At 43.6% G+C, this 13,011-nt stretch overlaps 1 protein-coding gene and 1 long non-coding RNA gene across 2 annotated transcripts in view; both read right to left on the bottom strand.

Moving 5' to 3' along the window:
* pde2a (phosphodiesterase 2A) overlaps positions 1-13,011 on the bottom strand; it is a gene marked incomplete at both ends in the record, with an annotated part of 381,434 nt that overhangs the window by 201,361 nt on the left and 167,062 nt on the right. The window lies entirely within an intron of this gene.
* Positions 5,177-7,167, bottom strand: LOC308290331. The gene is made up of 3 exons (XR_013962281.1): positions 7,077-7,167; positions 6,150-6,305; positions 5,177-5,713 (listed from the first exon to the last, which is right to left on the bottom strand). It is a non-coding gene; the product is annotated as an uncharacterized lncRNA (long non-coding RNA).

The raw sequence follows: 13,011 nt of genomic DNA, 5'->3' as shown, positions 1-13,011 counted from the left end.
GCACTTCTATTTGTAACGGAGTACTTCTACATTGCAGAATTGATACTTTTACTTGAGCACAGCATTTGAGCGCTTTTTTCCACCACCGCTCAAAGTGGAGGCGCCACAAGTGACATGTTTTTGGGGGAGAGAAACCCGTCAAAGCCTGTTTGCAGACACACATCTCCCTGACAGCTCCGAAGCGGTGTAGACACAGCAGCGCCGCCGCTTCCAACATTTTTCAACACACGTCCGTGGCAACTACCTGAGCGAGAGAATCCTGATGGGTACACAGGGGTGTCGCACCAAATTCTGGGCCCTGGGTACAAGGATTCACTTCAATTATTTTGTGCTTCAACTATTGAAAAATAGCAGATATACAAGCTCGCATAGATCTGCTATTTTTGAAAAATCGTAAAAAGTTTTTCAATATTTTGAATCCTTCTAAGGTTTTTTGAAAAAACTATGTGTCTATGTCAGTGGTGCTCATACTTTTTCACGTGAAGGACCCCCAAAATGATATGTATTTGGCCGCGGACCCCCATCTCAAAATATTTAGTTCCAGGGACCCCCCAGAAGCAAAATTTGAGGTACAAATGTTTGCTTAAAAAAGACACATATTCAAAGCTCGCAGCGCGGCACTCGGTGCCGCGCTGTGACCTTGTATATCTGCTATTTTTCAATAACTAAAGTATGAAATAATTCCAGGCCCCTCCACCTTGGGCCCTAGTAACTCAGTCCAACTCCCCCCCCCCCCCTCCCTTGTGACGCCCCTGAGGGTACAGAACCTTCTCCCTGCTGTTCTTAGATCTTTGCCACTAGCACGGCCCTTTCTGTCAAAAAGATTGATTTCAAAATACCTACTCGTTGCTTTATAAAGCGCAGAGTGGCTGAGGGCATGAAAATACATTTCTAACCTTGTGCTCTACAGGGTGAAGCATCCAGGTGTCCAGGTCATCTCTGACAACATGTCTACTTTACTTCATTAACCCAGAGTCATCTGTTTGCCGCTGCCTTTAACCCAGAGTCATCTGTTTGCCGTTGCCTTTAACTGAATGTGTTTTCCCAGTGTACTGAAATTAAATGTCTCTGTTTTTGAGTGGTGCTCCTGGAAGGAGCTAAGCTCCAACATCTGGCTTTGTCCGAGCTCTGAAGCATGGCCTACATCTGGCCTACATCTTGGCAAAAAGTGCTCAAAGTTTGTTATACACCCAAGGTCTCATTGGCCAAGCTTCGCGGGACGCTTAATGAAATGAATAATAAATAGCACCGCTCACTTCACAGTAGGTGTGATTATTATTTAACCTAACCGCTACATGGTGTGTCCCTCAAAAACCTCCCCCTCCCCCAATAGGTATTGCTGGGGTTCAAGTGTTTAATGCTTAGTGTTTTATGCAAAGAACTATGGTAAAAGGTTCTACTGACCACCGCAGAGGTTGTGGAAGGCACTACGTCCTCCCGGTGGGGGTCCTCACTGGCAGGTGAGTCAGTAGGATACAACAGCAGTGACAACACAAAAGTGGGTGTGGGGAGGAATCAATCATAACGAGAAAAAGGGGCAACAAAGCAAAAAATAAAGAAATGTGCTATACACCTAAACTCCCCTCGCCTTGCGTTCTTTCTTCATGAATCAGGAGGGGTCAGAGCTCAGAGCCCTGTGGGACACCGCACGTTATTATTATATGACGCTGCCTCAGCCTCACACAGCAGTGCAGCCACGGTGGACTTCTTTTCCGTTCGATACCTCTCACTGTTTTCTCCTTTTTCATGCCCGGTCCAATCCATCTAATCCGTCTTAGTCGTTTCGGCTCATTGTTTTTTCCTCGATCGTCCTTTCTCGACCCCTCTCTCTCTCTCCAGCCATCCCTCCCTCTCTCCCTCTCCCTCCCCCTCTCCCTCTCCCTCTCTCTCTCTCTCTCTCTCAGGGGCGTCAATTGGGTATGGCAGGGGTATGCAGCTGGCATACTCTGGGTCCAGGGGGGAAAATAAAAGTTACTATTATATTATGTTATGTTATTATGTTGTTAAATTACAGTAAAATAACTACAAATGGTATTATGATTATATTCTCCACACTTGTATTCTTCCCAGCTTGACAAAATGGTATATTCCCAGGTTCCGCAGGTCAGCTGCACAGGTGCAATGCATTCTTGTTAATTGTGGCACGTTTACTAACATGCTAAGTTTAGCTGCACTTGAACAACCGTTCCAGGCTGCCATATCCAGCCCAAGAAACCTTAGAAACCTGTGTAAAAAAAAAGAAGAAAAAAAAAAGTTTTTTTCAGACATTGTGAAAATAGCTGATCCCGTTGTGAGCATGTAGATCTGCTATTTTCACAATAGAACCGTGTTATACAAAATGTAATGCCTCTTTTCCATGAGGACTCCCATCTTTGCCATACCCTAGCTTTTGCTGTACTGACGCCACTGCTCTCCCTCTCTGTCTCTCACTCCTACATTGACCTCACTCTGCTGCTGGTGGTGGCGGCCGTGGGCAGGGGGAGCTGGCGAGGGGGCGACGCTTTTACCGCTACGCCAGCTTCCAACACTCCCAGAAGAGGAGCACAGCTTTTAACCGCCTGTGCCATGGGGGTCTGGAGTGCACAGGAGGTTGACGGGAGGACACACGCACACGCACGCACGCACACACTGCAATAACACATACAGACAGAGACACACGATTGCACATGCTAGCCCCGAGATATCACGCGAGCAGCAGCAGCACAAAAAAACTATTCTGTACAGTCCGAAACCTCACGAGTCCAATGCTGTTACTTTTCAGGATAAAAAAAGAAAAAAAATGATATGCCCGCGGCCAGGCCAGTTCCGGCCCGTGGCACAATTTTGACCGGCCCACCAATTAATATTTCTTTTGGTTTTTCACGATTAGCCTAATTACAATACACTATTACATGATATCATCCAGGGAGGGGAAACTACATGTGTGCGCTCATTCAGAGCAGCAGCAAAGATGAGCCTCAGCAAGCGCCGAAAGGTTGATGCCAAGAACCAGCACTTTGACCCCAACATGGACGGATGCCTTCGCTTTCATTATACTGTACCATCTCATGCTAAAATGCAATTGCCCCATAACCCCCACACCCCCCCGGGCCCCTTGCCATTTTTGTATTGTTCGCTATGTGAGTATCCCTGCAGTACACACACACACACACACACACACACACACACACAAAAGGTTGCACACACACACACACAGACACACACACGCACAGTTGCGCGCGCGCATGTGCCACTCACACAAGCACAGCTCTCAATTCAGTTTCCCTGGCGACCGTTTTCTCTGTACTGTATGTGTGGGAGTGTAGCGTGCGTGCGCGCGTGCGTGTGCGCGCGCTTGTGTGAGAGAGCGAGTGGGCGAGCAACGAGAGTGTGAACTTTACTTTGACACGAGGCACTGAAAAGAATGAGATAAAAAGTATTAGCCATCTACTGTACACCCCCCCCCCCCACCACACACACACACACACACACACATACACAAAGACACACACACAAGCGCCTGCAGTGCAGCAAATACAGTGCAGATGTAGATGGATAAATAAATAGACATTGGTGGATGGACGAGAGAGAGAGAGATAGGAGAGAGAGAGAGAGACAGACAGAGAGAGACAGAGAGAGAGAGAGAGAGAGAGAGAGAGAGAGAGAGAGAGAGAGAGAGAGAGAGAGAGAGAGAGAGAGAGAGAGATGGATGGGTAGGCAGAGAGAGAGAGAGTTAGTGCTGGTCTTGTGTGGTCTGTCTTCTTTTAAACAAAGAAATACCACCCGTTGTTCCACTGTGTGGACATTAAACTAAACTGAGAGAGACAGAGACAGAGAGAGAGAGACACACAGAGAGACACACAGAGAGACAGCCAGAGACAGACATGCAGTTCAATGCCATTGCCTATGGCCATTACTGTGTAGCTTGTGCCAACATTCATTATGTTCGGGGAGACTTTGCTTGCCACACAGAGGCCACTGTATCCACCAGAGCCCTTTAATTATTGAATACCAGAAGCTGTTCATGGACTCCATCACCAGCGCTGGTCTGTGGCTCCAATCATGTGCGTCCGCACCGCACCGCACTTCACTCACTCACTCACTCACTGTGCAAATGACACTCCCACACACCCCTCTCTCTCTCTCTCTCTCTCTCTCTCTCTATGACAGGGGTCTTCAACGTTTTCAGGCCAAGGACCCCTTAGCTGAGAGAGAGATGAAGCAGGGACCCCCTCTACGTATAAATGTGTGATGCAGATTTTCATCGATTTCATAGTTAGAAACATAGACTTGTTTGACAGCACTGTCATCAGTCTATGTTGGATTCGTGTTTTTAGTTAACTTGACCTGTCACTCGGTACTTGGTCTGATCTTTTTTGCCGCTACACCAAACCTATTTGCCAAAAATAGCCGATCTTCAAGCTCTCAACGCTTCGCAGCACGAGGCGTTGAGAGCTTGTAGATCTGCTATTTTTTGGCTAACGTTCTCCTCAGAATAGGGATGCGTGGGTTCAAGTTGTTAATTTAAAATTACAAACATTTGGCGGCCCCCCTGTAGTAACTCTGAGGACCCCTATAGGGGTCCTGGACCCCCTGTTGAAGACCCCTGCTCTATGACAATGTTTGATCAATGTCTTTGACTCTCTCTATCTCTCTGCCTTTTCGCTCTCTCAGTGTTGCATGTCGTCTGGTGCCTACACACAGAAAAAAAAAGGTTCCAACTGGAACCAAAAATGGTTCTTCAGAGTGATTCCATAGAAGAACCATTTTTGGTTCCACAAAGAACCTTTTTCGCCATGGTTCTTTAAAGAACCATTTATTCGAATGGTTCGATAAAGAACCATTAAAGGTGCTTCAAAGAACCATCAAAAAATGGTTCTTTGAGGAACCGTTTCTGGTTCCTCAAAGAACCATGTAAAAAAAGGTTCTCTGAAGAACCTTTTGGAAAAGGAAAATTTATAATGGTTCTTCAGCTAAAAAATGGTTCTTCAGCTAAAAAATATTCTTTCAGCTAAAAAAGTGTTTCTTAGGGTAATAAATGTTTCATTACACTTTAAAATATATCAGATTTGTTGGAAAAGATGAACACAATTAGTTATAACTCATTGAATTTAATCAAATCATCATTTAATCAAAATTCAACATCAGTACAACAGTTTCAAAACATTTAAATATATTTAAAACTCTTAAGTGCCGTGCAAGTAAAAAAGAAGAATCCAAAGCAAGTCCACCTCATACAGGCTCCAGCCGCATATTTGACAGAGTTCAAAAGAATGCGTTTACTCTTCCAGAGCTTCTCATCAACAGCAAGTTCTTAAAATGAGCCTGCAAGTTCAGTGGAAGTTCTTGAAGGGACAAGTCACTGACTGTTGGTTGTGTATCATCTTTGATGAGACTTCCAATCCCAACACTGCTGAAGCAGTGCGCGCCACGTAGCTCTTGAAGTCGACGTGGGACTGCCGTCCTGCCTGGGCGACATCCGCGTAGCCGGCGTCGTTCACGTCCCCGCTCGTGCCGTGGCCGGTTCCGTTGGCGCCGTAAGCAGCGTCACTACTAGTGCAGCTGCTGTTTGCCGTGTGGTGATGGTGGTGGGGAATGAGGTACGGGGCGCCCGAGCTGCTGCAGGAGAAGCCAGCCGGGTGCACATCCTCCTAGGAGCCATTGGAGGACTTGAGTGGACGATTGGGACAGGCTGGAGCACAGGGGACGCTTCTGCTCTGATGTCGTACGCGTTCTGAAGAAGGGGGAGGTTCAGTTAGTCACATTTAAGATAGTTAATTCTATCCTTTTCATACAAAATGGAAAATGGTTAGCAGTAAGTTTGTGTGGAGACGCTAGGAATAACAGCACCTCCTAGTCTTACTGTTCTAAATGTTCACTTTCTCTTTCTGGGGCCACAAAGCGGTCTTTCTAAGCTTGAGTTTCTGAGTTGACATCAATACTAAAATGAACCTTGTATGTGATTCATGTGTGCATGCATGCACAATTAGTGCATCTATTATCCTGTTTACATTTAGAATTACAATTGAGGAAACAGATTGCTCCAATCTGATTTCAATGCATCTAGTGCATTTCTCAGCCCTTTTTGGGTCTGTGTCCTTTATCCAACATCCAATGCCATGATACAAATACTTTATATGATTCTGAAAATGGTACTTTTATGCCAATACCTTTTGTATGCAGAACGTTGTAGTCGAGGATGTTTTCTCTGAAATCCTTCCAGCTCTCGTGCTCAGCAGGGACGACTGCCCTTCTGGTTCCACACGGTCACTGCTACCCAGCTTACAGTGCTGACCTCTGAACCCTTCCTGGCAGCGGAAGCTACTCTTGAAATGATAATAAAAAAGAAATGCTGTGTTCATTTCAGTATTCTTTTAAAAAGTAAATTAAATTGACTTTGGAATTGCATATACTGCAAACCTTTGAAGTCATCTTATACTGCATAAACCTTACGACTTTTGATGATGATGACCACTTTTCAACCCATCGTCATTAATGTTCACAATTTTGTTTCTACTCTGTGTCTCATAGGAGGGCTGTGGGCAGTTCAGAAATCCATCTACCAATGACATCATTGTTTGGAAGATTCTTTTTTTAAATATTTAGATTTTGGAAGATTCTTTTTTTAAATATTTAGATTTTTATTATAGTGAGAACAATGCCTTCCATTATAACATTGCAACTTTTCAAGAATAGAAATTCAAGAATAGAAAGCCTAGTTTCTATTTGTTTTGATTCCCTATCGAGGATGTCACTGGTAGACGGACGGAGTTCTATGATTTTTGTTATTTTATCATGAACATTAGTGAGGACCAATTAAATGAAGTTAGGTTGAAAAGTGGTGAAGTTCTCCTTTAATGTACAGTAGGGTCAGCAAAATGTTTATATTTAACATTAGTCCAATACTTGTCAAACATCGATTTCACCATTGACATATAATCTAAAAACAGAATTTTACATGATAGGCCTACTGACATTTAATTATTTTGTGCCATTATCTTGTGTTGTGGATGTGACACACACACACACACACACACACACACACACACACACACACACACACACACACACACACACACACACACAGGATAACTTACTTTGCTTTCTCACAGCCCATCTCGTCTTCATTCGCTGCCAGCAAATCCCTTTACACGTTCTGTAAGGAAATACAGAGTCAATTTCCCCCTCTTTTTAAACACATTGACCTGTCATTTAAATAACACAGGACACACACCACTAAAAATGCCTTCAACAACTAAACTTGACTTTTATGCTAGTTTACATCAAAAGTTCAACTACATACCTTCTTAGCTTTCAGCTAACAGTCAATTGAATTAGCAGCTGCAGCTAACAGCTAATCAACAGTAATGTTGTCTCTTCCCTCTGCCCTGGCTGTCACAACAAACAAATGTAACCACTGCTCGTTATGATGGCAGTGGAACATTCTAACGTCAACTAAAACATGTTGAAAGTCGAAAAAAACTTACTTTACTTACAGAATGAAGGTAAAACTGAAGAGCTGTTAGATTAATCTGGAGTTGAAACCGAAAATTGTCAGTTAAATTTGTCCACAGATGAGGAGGTGAGTTTAGATGACGCAGCAGTAAATCACTTCAGAGTGGAGAACAGAAGGAGGAAGTGGGCGGGGCCAACAATCAGCGCGAGCTTGTTGTTGTGTGTGTGTGTGTGTGTGTGTGTGTGTGTGTGTGTGTGTGTGTGTGTGTGTGTGAGAGAGAGAGGGGGGGGACAACCTTCTTATTATAACTCTATGGGGACAACAGGTTTAAAACAGTAAGCAGTAGGTTTGGTCATGGTGAATCATGATGACCATGATAAAACATTAGATTCTTGACACCTGTCAAGGACAGGCCTATTTAAAAATATATATTATATAAAATGATATTATCCTATATATTTAATAAATAAATGTTTCAGTTTTTCAAATATGTTTTGACAGAATCAGATGTTTTATAATTATAATCATGATTAGGGACTGGATGTCTCCAGGTTTATAATAATGTATATGCATATTTTCTGAAATCTATATGACAGCAAAATGGCCGCTCACACCTATGTTGCACCACCAAGCCAACTGATATGCCCATATAAGGAGATCTCCCTGATGCCATCAGTATATCTCCATATAAAGGCATGCTACCTTTTGTACCCATATATGGAGCAGACTGATTTATTTGCACCTGATCCCATGACAACATATTTAGGTTAGACATGCAACACTTCATATTTGGGTGTAGCTGCATGGTTATGGCTGAGTCGTGACATCAGAGGTAAGCCTGCCTGCTGGCCAAACATTCCTCCTTTAAGACAATTTTATAGGATATTGTTTTTTTTATAAATCTTTCCATCTCCGTATCTGCTGAATGCCTACATTGAAAATTGTAATTGTTTTATGTAGATTATAATTTACAGTTGCAAAATACATACTGTAACCCCCATATAGGCCTAAGAACCTTTTAAATCCCAAAGAACCATCCTCTCATAGGCCTAAGAACCTTTTAAATCCCAAAGAACCATATGAGGATCCTGAAGAACCATTTGCTAAATAAAATGGTTCTTTAGTAGGTGATGGTTCTTCAAAGAACCATATAGCCTTTTAAAGAACCATTTAAGAACCATTATTTTTCTGTGTGTATTTAAAGGCGTGACTTTGCGCTTGAATTAACGGCGTGACTTTGCGTTTGAATTAATGAATTTCAATGTTCCGAGATGGACCGATTGGTTATTTTTGGGCTGTCTGTCATTGAAAGACATGGTGTACCAAAGGCCCGTGGTTCAGACCGGCAGCACGGATCCAGCCTAAAATACAATGTCTGGCCTAAAAGATCTACAAGCTCACGATGCTTGTAGATTGGCCATTTTCAAAATGTTTGCCTTTTTCTTTTTTATTGTTTGACAATTCGGCCAATGTTTGACCAGCTTTTATCATATAGTTGGTTGATTAGGCTAATTTTGAAGCAGTAATGGCCATTTTTCTTTTCTTTATTTATTTTTTTGCTTTGATTAGGTATTAAAAAGGTCTTAAAAGTCCACAGAAGAAAGTCAAGTGCAGCAATTTATAAATTGTCACTTCCCAAAAATCATGGTTGAGAACCACACCTACTGTATCTAGATGCGATGTGAGTCTCACTGTTTATGTGCAGTCTGAACAGGGCTCAAGACCACTTCTGCCCTAAGCGCTGTATTTCTTTGAACAGGGTTCTAATAGGGCTCTAAACCAAACCTCTTTGCCTAAGCTGTCTCCAAGCTCACGACACACTGTGAGCTTGCACGGCTGCAATTGTATAAAGAACGCTAGGGATCATAATATGGTTAAAATACTCTGAAAATGGTTGATCCATCCAGGGTTATCGACTTTTTATCTCTTATAATGAACAATGTTCTCTTTCTCTTGCATTCATGTCTCTCTCTCTCCATCTCTTTTTCCCTCTGCCATCTATCTATCTCTCTCTCTCTCTCTCTCTCTCTCTCTCTCTCTCTCTCTCTCTCTCTCTCTCTCTGTGTGTGTGTGTGTAACACACACATACTTTGCACCCCTCACACCATCATGGTATTTAACACCTCGTTTCCCTGCAACTGCCGAACACACGTATATCTGAGTGACAGTTCCCATGGCGACCACGCAACGTTCGTACCGCCGAGGAAGTCCTCCTTCCTAGGCCTCCTTCCTGAACTAAAATAATAATGATTAAAGCTGGTTGCACGCCGCTGTGTATTTGCGAAATTCGTTTTTCAGGGCAAGGAGAGAGAGAGAAAGAGAGAGCAAGAAACCCAGTGGTCCGAAAACAAAAACGAAACAGGCGCCAGAGTGCAAACGTGATTGACATAACGTGAGGTTGATTTCTTTATTTACGTGCTCCGAAATTCGCTCCTATATTCGACAGTATTCGACATATATTCAGCAATGTGCAACGACCTTAACACAACGGCTGCCACCATTCACTTACGCTTTATTTTGAAGAGCCCCGGAAGCTCCGTGCGTGTGAACGTGGGTGTACACTGACGATCCAGGAAGGAGATCAGTTTGTTTACAAACGGTCGCGAAAACTAAAATCCTAACCGGGGCCGACCATCACGGCATAGTGTTGCCGTGAAAACAAGCGGATCTCGGCCTCCTCTGCGTTATTTCGAGATAAAGCCGTTTTTATGTTTCAGCATAGGATAGGAGTCAATGGATAATGGCCGCTCTCCGTTGCTTCTGGCTGCGTTGCGTCATGACGTATGCAGTTTTTTCTTTCACCAGCACCCGCAGCAAGCGTCTGAGATGCGGGTTACCATGGAAACCTTATCTCGTCTATGAACGAGTTTGGCTACCGGGGCAGCCTAATTGTTAAGGATCAACACCGTCGCTGTAGTCGAGCTAAAACCTCATATATCCACATTCTTAACTGTTGCTAGTACAGTGTCATCATATTCTAAAGAAGACCTGGAGACTTGACATTCAGTAATAAGGGTCTTACGATCAAAATAAGAACATTATAGCCTAATGGTGTGGAAAACAGAACATTTAAAATTTGCCGCAGAGAAGACAAAGTCTTTGCCACAGACACATTTTGTCCTCTGACCTCTGGAAGGGACGCGTTAAGAGCTTGTAGATCTGCTACTTTTGAATTTGGATTCCTGAAAAGTAACAGTTTTGGACCTAATATTAAGAGGTTTCCACCTGAAAAGAGTCAATAAGCATCCGTTCTCTCTCTCTCTCTCTCTCTCTCTCTCTCTCTCTCTCTCTCTCTCTCTCTCTCTCTCTCTCTCTCTCTCTCTCTCTCTCTCTCTCTCTCTCTCTCTCTCTCTCTCTCTCTACAGTATGTCACTCTATATCACTGTGTCTCTCTCACTATGTGTCCCTGATAAAACCTACAACACATGATATCACATGGAGACATGGTGTGTGTGTGTGTGTGTGTGTGTGTGTGTGTGTGTGTGTGTGTGTGTGTGTGTGTGTGTGTGTGTGTGTGTGTGTGTGTGTGTGTGTGTGTGACTGTGTGTGTGTGTGTGTGTGTTAAATGGCTGGGCTATTTTAATGGCATCACAGCAGGGGTCTAAAGGCTAACGAGGAGACTGCATGGTGGTTCTGGTCCCTGTGTGTGTGTGTGTGTGTGTGTGTGTGTGTGTGTGTGTGTGTGTGTGTGTGTGTGTGTGTGTGTGTGTGTGTGTGTGGTCCGCAGGGTCTAATGATGATGGCAATTAACTTTAATGTCAAGTGCGTGTGTGTGTGTATGTGTGTGTGTATGCGTGCACGCCGTTTCTATTAATGTCAAGATCATTAAACAGATGACAGATTTTTATGGGAGCAGAGGATTCACATCTCACTGGAAGTTCCCTTTGGCATCATGTGACGCGTGCACACGCACGCACGCACGCACGCACGCACGCACGCACGCACGCACGCACGCACGCACGCACGCACGCACGCACGCACGCGTGTCCGAGACAGGAAGCTGGCATCTGTTCCTCGTTTCCGTTCACGAAAATATATTTAAAACTTTGACTTTCGACAAAAAAATGGTCCTCACGATGTCTCAATGTCTATTATGTTGTAGACAAGTTGCTCACAAGTATAGCAATACAAGTCAAGTACACACACGCACACGCACACGCACACACACACACACACAAACACACACAAACACACTTTATTGTCTAGTGCCTTGTACAGTAGTGCAGATGAAAGACATGAGGGGACATGAAGCGATAATGGTGATGATGGTGATGATAAGACAGTGGGAGGGAGTGATGGCAGAGTGGACCACGTGCAGGTGGAAGAATCAATCAGTTTGCCTGTGGAAAGCTGGATTGACAAGAGTGATGAGAGGGGTGAAGATGGGGCTCCAATGGCAGGGTGATGGTGTAGTGGATGGTTCCCCAATAGGCGGCCTCGTATCTCGTATCTCAAAATGTGTACGTTCTTTCACAAAGTAAAGCCCTGCTTCATCATACAAGGCCGTCGCACAAAAGTAGTGAAAACAGCAGATCTACAAGCACACAACGCCTCGCACCGCGAGGCGTTGTGTGCTTGTAGATCGGCTGTTTTCACTAGTTTAAATCGTTTTCAAAATGAAAAATTCTAAACGAACGGTTTTGGACATTTTCACCCGACAACGACGATATCTGACCTGTCACTGGAGTAGCGGGAACGCCACCGTCGCCCCCTGCAATGCTGTGGCCCTCGGCTTGGTTCCCTAAATTGCTTTATCTCGGAATCCACCTCCAGATCGCGTCAATCCTCGAGAAGCATGTTTTATTCACCGGCCTGTATCTAAGCGACAGACATTCGCGGTAAAAAAAATTTTTTTCCGTGTGAAAGAAAACAAGTTGATCGATATTACAACAGTGAATTTCCAACAACATGGACAAGATTGTGGCTTCTGTGGGTCTTCAAAATAAGGTACAATCAATGGAAAAACCCTGGGAGAAGGTATCTAAATAATTAATTATATAATTAACAAGTATATAGGGCTGAAGTGGTTAATGCATCATTTGTAATAATAATCAAAATCTACAAAGTAACTAGTAACTCCAGTTTTTCGAACAAATGTAAAAGTACATATTTGGATCCGAGATGTAGTGGAGTAGAAGTAAAAGTGTTGGAAATTGTAAACACTCAAGTAAAGTACACATACCTCAAAAGTGTACATAAGTACGGTACTTAAGTAAATCAACTATCCCAGACATCCCAAGTTGGAGATCAGCATTTCCGGGAGGTCCCCTGTGCACCCGTTCTCGTGCACGCGTGTGAAAAAATATTGTTTTTTTCTCGGATTTTACTCATTTTTCTACGGTTAAAAATGGTTAAAAACTGTTAAAAACGGTTCTGCACGGCGGCCGAACCATTTTAGGCTTAATATAATCAGGTTAATTTATAGCATGATGTATTTCTTACCTATATTTGGGAGAAAGTTCTGTCACTATCACTGTGAGACACACACAACAGCCTGCCTACAGGCTGCCGTGCGTCGCACAGGCTGCAAGATTGACAGTTTGACGACGAATGAGAACACATTTATTTGCATCGCG

Source organism: Nannobrachium achirus, assembly GCF_963921795.1.
Source record: "Nannobrachium achirus genome assembly, chromosome: 8".
NCBI lineage: Eukaryota > Metazoa > Chordata > Actinopteri > Myctophiformes > Myctophidae > Nannobrachium > Nannobrachium achirus.
Note: the sequence above shows the minus strand (reverse complement) of the source record. Positions and strands in the feature narration are given on the sequence as shown.